The following is a 10,027-nucleotide window of genomic DNA, read 5'->3' as shown; positions in this document are numbered from 1 at the left end:
CAGGCAGAACAGTATCATATAGCATGGGTTATCACCATCCCTACTATAAAGGATTTCTGACCATTTTAGAGAAAAGAGAAAAATCACTAAATTGCTTACAAGATAATGCACTCTGAACAAGTCTCCTCTAACCTCTACCATCACAAGAGTTCAGCTCGCTTGGAATTTTAAGCTTGCAAAAATAAAGGATCTCCTAAAATGTAGGGCCATTACCCTTCTGTATAAATTTTACTTACAATACTTCTTGTAAGTGAAGTTCTTCCACTTTCTTTGGGTGCGCTTTGTCTGCTTCGTGTTTGCAACAAAGGTGACGTTCCCAGTATCCTGAAGACCATCATGGACAAGTAGAGAGTCAAAGGAGCTCCTTTTCTTCTTTGTCTCACCCCCATATGTAAGAATTTTGACTCTCTCATCATATCCTATCATGTCTATTCAGCAGATCAGCAATAGCAGACACACAAATATTTCAGTGCTCACTGTTGTTCGCATGGTTGTTTTCCTAAAAGAGACAAAGTGGGGGAAAAGTTATTTGTAGTGAGAGCTACACTTGTACCAACACAATTGCTCAGCATGTATTCCTCCAATTACAGTATTAGTGACCTTTGTAAATGATTTATTAACTTAAAGATCTAGAAAGCCACACCTAAATTAACTTTCACAAGTTAGCTCTTGATATGAAGGACTGACACAAAGCCCAACTGGGAGGTCATTAACCCCTATGGTATCATTAGTGTCTAAAAATGACCAAAAAGAATTGATAATTTTGTGATCATCATGCAAAAAGGAAGAATTCTGTTTGAATTATATAACAGATGTTTGCTAGGATCCACTATGCAGCCTGCATACACAGTTATGCTAATTTGGCACTGTTTCCCTTCAAGTTAGCTCTGAGTCATTAGAGCACGCAGCTAGTAGGTCCTTCTGTCTAACTAATAATTGCCTATTATTGATATTAATTAACATTTTTTGCACCTTCCCTCAGCTTTGACCTAGTATCTGTTGGTAGTCTAATCACAGTGGCCTATTAAAAGTCAAAATACGGAGGCCTATAGCAGTCACCAGCCATTTATCAAAAAGCAAACAAGGCCAATTAAACAGGCAGCCAGACAGTTGTCTTGATTTGCCACTGACTGTTTCTTGATCACCATTATAAATTGCTAATCGGGCAGAAAGTGCTAAGCAGTGCATCTGCAGGGGGTGGTTATTGCTCATTCCCTGCCTGGTGACAGGTGAGGGAGGCTAGTGATGGTCTTATTGATGTGAACTGCCCATCAGTTGGTAGTTATTGTTAAAGTTCATGATGCTACAGCTGATCCTTTCCTGCTGAGAGTCAATCAAATTAATTAGTGATAGAAATTCTTCTGTATTCTAATACAGAAATACAGAAGGAACGTAGTTTAATTTTGTTCTAGAGGCACTGGGGAAAAAAATCTCCATGTATTATAGAGTGGGAGGATGGAAAAAAAAAAAACGGAAAAAATCAAATATCGCTTCTTCCATTATTTTATAATAAGGGCTGCAGCTAAAGGTTTTTATAGCCACAGATCAAGAGATCATAATAGAAGCATATTGACAGATTTTTTCTGCAATACTCCAAGGAACCAGCTGTAGCAGGAAAATATATCAAAACCTTATCATCAGAGCTGAGATCTTCTGTGAAAAATCAATAAAGAGTTATACATGGTTTGAGTTTAAACAGTTCTCTGTAGTCATTTAAACATAGTGCATCTGTGCAGCTTTTTACCTCTGGAGACTGGTGTAGCCTAGCAACTGCAAGGCTTAAACCGATTAACTACAAATGAAGTACTGTACGCCTATCAAAGCAATTGCTCATGGTTGCCTTTGTTGCAGGGGCTCAGCTAATTGAACATGATACAGTATGAAGATAATTAACACCCATGAGTTTGTTAATTGCCTGTTAGCATTACAACACAGGCTCTGCATTTCTTTTTAACTTATTCTTCTGCAGCACCTTCCTCCCTTAAAAGGGTGCAGGACTGATTTAGCTAGCAATGATATCTTATAGTTTATTAACCCTTTTCCAAGAAAAAAAATAACCCACATGTAGTAATGAAGCAAATGTATGCTCTTGTCAAACACAAACTCCCACTTAGTCTAAGCAATTTACAGGGAGAAGAAATTTGGTTTACGTAGGCTGTCCAAAATATGTTTATTTTCAGATCTAAATTATTTCAAGCAATTTAGTCATTATAAATGCTTTAAAATATCTTTTGTGGCTGCTTTTATGACTCAGCTGCTCTGCCTTCTAAACTGAACGATAAATGTCTTTTAGGGTTGGAATATTAATTGAAGGCAGCATCTGGTCAGCAGCTGACCTCCCATGCTTGTCTTTGTTGACTAACCAGTTAAAACTAACAGCTTATTTGCTTTATTTACCAACTTCTCTTTCTATTATATGGGTGGACAGCAAAGTTCTATTTTAATTATGTCAAAAGGTAGTGCCAACCAATATAAAATAAAAGTGATTTTCCGCAATCTATTAATCTAAAATAGATTTAATTTTAGCAAATTTCTTTTAAATTGGTTATCGTGCTTGGGAAAGTATTTCCTTTATTACACTATCTTCTGAATTTGTGAAGAATGCATATGAGAGCTCATAAAGACAATGTAATGCATGCCATAAAATTATATAGGGCATTTCCTCATAAGTAGGCAATGCTTAAAGTGAAGCAAAATACAAGTAAAATAGACCAAAATAGTAGCATTTGGTTGCCATAGGCAAGTCTCCAATGTTTAAGCTCTACATTTCCAATATTGAATGTAAATGCCTTGATTGTGTCACAGTTGTTTAGAGCAGATTTTCTTAAACTATCTTGGGTTTCTGAGCTGTTACTGTCATAGTTAATACTGGCAGAGAAGCTGTTCCCTTGAGGAACACTACTAGTGCCCAATTACAAGTTCCATCATCAATCATAAGTATTATTTATTCAGCAAAATGAATTGCTAATTAATAACTGATGAGCATTATGGCCTTGAAGTCTGTAACACTATTAATTACCTTGGCAATTGGGATTCTGCCAGTGTAGACTACCAAGCACATTTTCCCAACAATTAGTACAGCAAGATTACAAGGCACATACCTGCTATGATAACAAGGGTGTGATGATCTCTAAGGCTTTTAGAGAGCCATGTAGCGTCTGCAAAAAATAAACAAGATTACAGCCCTACTGTGTTGGACTGTATCCTTAAAATTGTCCAATGACAAAGAGGAAACTGTTTTATACAGCGTGGTGACTGGAAGATTTGGCATCACGTCCTAAAATGAACGTTCCTGCGTAGAAGCAATGTGGTAGCAGTATGCTCAGGGTAATGTTGCTGCCTTGTGCTCGGTACCCCGCGGCTGTTTGGCTGGTGCGGCGCACTGTGATTAGTACACTGACCTGTGACTTTAGACCTCTAGCAACTGCTACCTACATGGTCTCATAGTGGTTACACATTAACATCACTGTGAAACTGAATATTTAATGAGAAAAGAAGAACACAATCTACAAACAGCAGGTTTTCCTGTGACTTCAGTATTCAGAATGCTGACATTAATGTTGCTCTACAGGTTGATGATTTGCTCCAAGTCTTCCTCCCAGACATCATCTGCTTTCTCTTCTACTCCTGTGCCACCTTGCATTTTAAGCGTAAATTCCTTGGGGCAGAGACTGAAGGTATATCTGTCTGTAAAGTATTCAGAATATCTACAGAGCTGTATGAACAACTTGAATATTGCCCAATAAACTGCAAGGCTAAGATCAGTTCCTGCCAGAATGCCAAGATTCGGGCTTTGATTGTCAATAAAATATAACCTATTGCAAGAGCTCAGCTAAGATCCTAGATTATGTGATAGCAGCATGGTGATAAAGGCGAAAATTATTATTGTGGAACACAAAGGACTCAAATATGGTGCATGCACTATAAAAACACAAAATCCAGCTGCAATACAAAAGCAAAGCCCTATATGAAAGCTGTCATATTTGCATCTGTTTTCTTTGAAGTACTGAAAAGGCCTAGAGGATGCTGGAAACATGTGCTAAGTCTATCTTTTCTGTATGTCTTTATAGCGTGCTGGCAGACAGTCACTATTGTCATTTTATCTCCTTACCCCAAGGCTAAATTATGCCTTCATCAAACAATAAAACCAACAGCAGTTTTTGTACCATGCAGCAAGAAGATATCTGCCATCCGATCAAGAGGAGGATATTTGCTGCAGCTATCCAGCACAAAGCTGGCAATGTACATTCATAATGGCTAGGTAACTAGCTTTGTTGGAAACCTCTACATACTGGACAATTTTCAAATAGCAAAGCAAAAACTCATTAACTTGGCCTAGTTCATCACTGTGGCTATCTTTATGGGAAAATTTTCAGAGTTTGATCCTAGACGGTAGGTTTCTGATTTCTGTATGTGAATTAAAAAAGAATAAATATGTTCTTTCCTGAAAAACTAGACAGTGACAGCAATGATCATCCCAATACTCATAAAGAAAAATTTTCTTTATGTCCCCCATGGATGGCTTACACAGAGATAATTTTATTTGGAGCTGGGACTTCTTTCACTTTTCTTCCTAAGCCAAATGGTTTCTACTGAATGTTTCTACTTTTTGTCTCTGTATTGGGTAGCTGTAAAATAAAAAAAAAAATCCTTTGCTCTTTAACAAAAAAAAAGTATCTAAAATAGAATATGGAGGAAAAGTTTATTTGTCATGCAAACTGTCTTCATACAGAATAGAACACATTAAACTCAACTATAAATGTTATCAGTCTTCCCTTTATCCTACTAATTGTAAGGTCTGCTTGGATCCCTATTTCTTATTTGAGAGGTAAAGGGAGGAGAGGTCCCTATGCTCCAGAATATCACCATCACCTCACAGACCACCACCATTCCACACTCAACTATTTGGGAATCAACCGATTTGGAAAGACTTTGCTAAAGGAAATCTTTGATCATCGTATGTTCATTTTCACTTGCTCTATTATGTAAAACCACCCAGGTAAAGAAGAGATGAATTTAATGATAGAGGGCATGAACACAATCTGTGCCAGGTTTTCTTCCCTCTACCCAGTGTTCCATTGTTTTTTTGGCAGGCCCTATGCTGTCTGACACCCTGACATATCCTCACATCATGACAGCACACCATAAAAACAAAAGTCTGGAAACAAAGCAGCTTTCAAATATTTGGCCATCTGGCTTCATTCGTTATAACTTGGGATCTGGAAAGAGCAAGGGCCCTTGGCTGTGATCTCCTGGGATCTCGACTAAACCTAAGGCTGTGAAGTTTCCTCAGCCCAACACACACCACCTCTGAGCCTAAAAGGTCACATCTGCTAGTAGTAGCTTGTCTGTCTCATAAAGAAAATTAAAAGTATACATATCTATGTGCATAGATATATATATGTATACACACACATATGTGTGTGTGTTTTGGAGTGAGACATCAAATTCTGAACAGTGGCTACTGATGGAGCAGGTGGTGAGCAGGAGCCTCACAGCACCCATCAAACATCAGCCATGTTGCTGCGTTGGCTGCATGGAGGTTATTTGCTGTAGGGGGACAACTGCTTAGGGCAGGGGCACATTGGAGAGACTGCCTCTATGAAGTCACAGAATCACAGAATATGCTGAATTTGAAAGGACCCACAAGGATCATTGAGTCCAACCCTTAGCCCTGCACAGGACCATGCCTAGGAGTCACACCATGTGCCTGAGAGTATCATTCAAATGCTTCTTGAACTCTCTCAGGCTTAGTACTGTGACCACTTCCCTGGGGAGCCTGTTTCAATGCCCAACCACCCTCTGACTGAAGAGTCTTTTTCTAATATCCAGCTTAAACCTCCCCCGACACAACTTCAGGCCATTGCCTCAGATCCTATCACTGGTCACCACAGAGAAGAGATCAGTGCCTGCCCCTTTTTCTTCTCCTCACAAGGAAGGTGTAACTGCAATGCAATCTGCCCTCAGTCTCCTTTTCTCCAGGCTGAACAGACCAAGTGCCCTCAGCCACTCCTCACACAGCTTCCCCTCAAGGCCCTTCACCATTCCTGTTGCCCTCCTTTGGACGGCAAAGCCTGTGGGGTAGGCACTGCACCAGAGCATGTTCCGTGTGGAATGCCACAGCGAAAACCCTAACCTTGAGCAATAAAAAGAGCCAGATCCCCCCAGTTAGCTGGAGAATCAAGGCTCACTGGACCAACCACAAAGACCAGACAAAAATTCTTTTGCTCCCAAAACAGAGCATGTGCCTTTGCTAAGAGAAAGTCCAGAAATGCACTCAGGGAATTGCCATGGAACTGGCTCAGGCAGAGCTGTCCTGAAGACAAATCACTCTAAAGCATCATTATCTTTTCAGAAAACTATGTTTGAGCAGTGCCAATCGGAACCCTGGAACTCGTAAACTTGCTCAAGGTACAAAATGCTGATACGTTTTAGATAACTTTTTTTTAAACTCTTTACTAAATATTGTAGGAATCGGTAAATTGAGAACATTTGCTAGGAAATGCTGTATAATACTTGGAAAATATTGCTTAAAGAGATGAAATGTTATTGCTCTGTCTCCAGTTGTACTTCTTTTGGATAAAGGGGAAGAATCACTTAAAATGTGGGCTACAATATTTGTAAAGTTTAATCCCGGAGATATCAATGTCTGGAAAAAAGCCTGTGCTGAATTTTGCATTTAATTTTGAGAAACTTCTGTAGATGGTTCAAAGGCCAAGAAGCATGTAAAGTTCACACCCAGAATTGCAGAGGAAAAGATCCCGCTTTGGAAATAACATCTATTACCAATGTTAAAGCTGAGAGAGCTTATAATTAGTTTGTTTCAATTCCTGGTCAGTGCAGCATGTAAACTAATAATGAGGTGTTGAGATTGATACCTGTTCCATATTTCATAAACTGTAAGGTAGTAGATTTTCTATTCCCCAACTGAAGTCAAAATAAAAAAGACAAACAGCAAAATTGCTTCATAGTAAAATCACTCATTTGTTCAATTTCAACAAGCTGGTATTTGGTCCTCCAGAGACATGTTCATCTCTAGAGAGTTCTTTTAAGAAGTTACCAAGGAAGTTAATGGAAGACTGAAGCTAATGGCACACTCCAGGGAAAAGAAACTGGAAAAAAAGAAACCGTGTTCCAAAAAGCAGCCTGAGCTGTTTGAGACACATGTTGCAGGAGCCCTCAGCTCCCCTGTATGACTAGTAAACACGTTTCACTGTGAATTTTCATACTCTTCTTCAATCAATTTTCTTCTTCCCAAATTCCTCTTCATTTTAAGCTATCTGCAACAGCGTGTTCCTCTGGATTCAACAGCATTTGTCCTAGTGCTGTTTATTTTTAAAGCAGATCTTTATCATAATTTGTATTATATTACAGACAGTAGGGCAGTTTGCAGTACTAGTCTAATATATGGGCTCAAAATCATAATTCTTGCCAAATGGAAACTTACAGTCAAATAAACTTTACAAAAATTAATTTCCCATTTCCACATATGGCTTTTGTAACTCAGGATTTTGTATAAGATCATTTTGCTGAATTAATCATACAAAGCTTTCAGGGAGAGAGAGACTACAACTTCCATGGTGAGCAACAACAAACCTAGACCAGAATACACCTTTCTGAAAATAAAATGTGATGCAAACAGCCTACAGTTTGCTGAGCCCTGTACTGAACTATTGAAGAGAAAAATCAGGAGAATGTAAAGGAAATAAGATGGAGTGCTGAATATACAAAAAAATTATATAGATATAAAAAAATTACCACAGCTGAATTTATAACTAAAACTCAATGTAGAACTATAACGTTTAATGAAGAAAGTGGCAAAAGAATCCAGAACTCTAACAATTAATTGTACAAAACAGTTACCAAAATAGAAGCACTTTTCTAGGAAGAGGCAGGGTAGAGGAGAGTGGGGAAAATATTTCATAGAAGAATACACAATCCTGAAGGGAAGAGAAATGAGATTTTACAAGGCTGTTTGAGCTTATGTCAAACACAAGAACAAGGGAGCATAAACTAAAGCTAAGGGAAGGGTCAGACCCTCAAGGAATTTAGTCAGAATTTCTTTAGATAGGGAGTAGTGAATATATAGAATAAAAGGCAAAGGGCAGCAATAGAGGAAAAAAAATACTTCAAAACTATTTCAAATGGTTATAAAACAGAGCCAGAACTCTGAAATAATAAGAAACACTATGGAGCAAAATGGCTAACTGAGGAAAGAGAGGTAAATGGTCGGGCTTACTTCCTTCAAGGTTTATTTTCTAAATTTCTCCCTCACAAATGCAAAGTGAGTGCTGCACAAGACCCATGGGACAAAGAAATATGCCATCTCACCCCCAGCAGGACTTCTGGCCACCCAGACCCTAATGAATTAGAGTTCTTCCTCAAATACTTGCTTATCCCACCTTTATTGAAAACTGAAGTCCTCAGACTGATATTGAGCTGCCAGCTATCTCCAAAGCCACCCAAAATCCATAGATGTCTTCCATTTTTCAACAACAAATTTTGAGATGTCCCAAAAATGTCTGCTTCCAGGCAGGTTCTGACAATTCTGGCAAACCTACAGTCTGTCCCTCCCTATTGCTTTTTGGGATTCACAAACAAGTTTTTCCTCTGTTTACACCCTGAGGTCACAACAGACCCAGAAGACGCAAGTCATGCATGAAATGCAAAGGAAGGAGGCACTATCCTTACTTCTCAAAGACAACACCAAAGCAGGGAATGAAACTCAAGTTTCACTGCTCCCAGCGGGGGCTGGCCCATGGGCTATTTGGGCTTATTCCTGCCACACTCCAGCCCACAAAATTTAAGCTGTCTACAAACCTGAGGAGCTTTTTACCAGGGAGTGCAAAGTTCCAGCAATCAAACCCCTCCTTCAGTTAGGAGCTCTCAGGGAAAACAAGATCCCACTCTCAACCTCTCCCCCAGGAAGGTTTTGGTGCAGACAGGTTCTCACATGCCAGGTAAGCACAAATGGACACTGAGCTTTCACAAATGGGGACACCACCACCTTGCTTTGGTGCACCTGAAGATGAAGGCTTTCCTTCTACCTGTCTGAAGAACAACGGTGGCTGTTTTCTGGAAAGCTTTTCTGTGTCCAGTGCAAAAGACATGCATCTCCAGGGCACTGCACCTGTGGGCTGGAGAAGCTGGGGTATGAGCCAACCCTACTGGTTCAGGCTGCCCAGTAAGCTGAGCTGTGGAGATTGCTTGATGAGAACCACCACTGAGACAGTACAGCATATCAGAGTGTGCTCTACATCCTCCACAGGGCTCCCATAGCCTACTCAGGGTTGGTTGTGGTGTTGCACTAACACATAGGTACAAGAAACGTTGCTGTTCTCATCCTCACACATAATGGGAATCAAGCCCTTCAGATCAAAGTCTTCATTAGATATTTATGCATCTCACTTCCACCAATTTCAACAGGGATGAATGGTCAAAGATGCTTTGATGCATTAGGGTTAACCAAATTATGCCTGTAAATGATACACATGAAACAGTAAAACCACTGATAAAGGTGTATGCTTCAGTTTCCTGCTTCTGGAGCTTCCTTAGCTGCATGCCTGACAACATTTTGCCCAGGTTTAACAGTATACAGGCAGCAGTTTGCACTGCTCCCCATGGACAATCGCTCAGCATCCTAATATATTTCAGTAATGATTTTTTCCTAAGATTCACCTTAAATTTTCTCTTGCTTAATTTCACCCCATCATTCTTAGTTATACCTTCTTGTACTGTCCTAACTATTCTCTCACTCTTTTTCTTTTTTTTTTTTTTTTAATTCAGGCTCCTTTCAAACTTGTCTGTGTTTCCCATCAATCATCCTCTAGCGAAGTCATAGATATGGCACTTAGCTTTTTTTTAATCCTTTCTCATCATTTGGTCCCTTCTGCTCTGATTGCTTTGTTGCTCCTCTCACCTTCTCAACAGTTTGTCAATATTTTCGTAACGATGCTGTTCCCAGGATTTCAAGCTGTTTTGCAGGTGTGGCTGAAGACTGACACACACAAATTCTATTGCCGCTCTA

At 39.5% G+C, this 10,027-nt stretch overlaps 1 long non-coding RNA gene across 1 annotated transcript; it reads right to left on the bottom strand.

The window, feature by feature from the left end:
- Nucleotides 1-220: 220 nt before the first annotated feature.
- Nucleotides 221-5,537, bottom strand: LOC108509124. The gene is made up of 4 exons (XR_001878580.1): nucleotides 5,466-5,537; nucleotides 4,528-4,628; nucleotides 3,102-3,158; nucleotides 221-499 (listed from the first exon to the last, which is right to left on the bottom strand). It is a non-coding gene; the product is annotated as an uncharacterized LOC108509124 (long non-coding RNA).
- Nucleotides 5,538-10,027: the final 4,490 nt, after the last annotated feature.

This window comes from Lepidothrix coronata, unplaced genomic scaffold (genome assembly GCF_001604755.1).
Source record: "Lepidothrix coronata isolate B3197 unplaced genomic scaffold, Lepidothrix_coronata-1.0 Scaffold7, whole genome shotgun sequence".
In the NCBI taxonomy this organism is placed as follows: Eukaryota; Metazoa; Chordata; class Aves; order Passeriformes; family Pipridae; genus Lepidothrix; species Lepidothrix coronata.
This window is presented reverse-complemented; position numbering and strand designations above follow the sequence as displayed.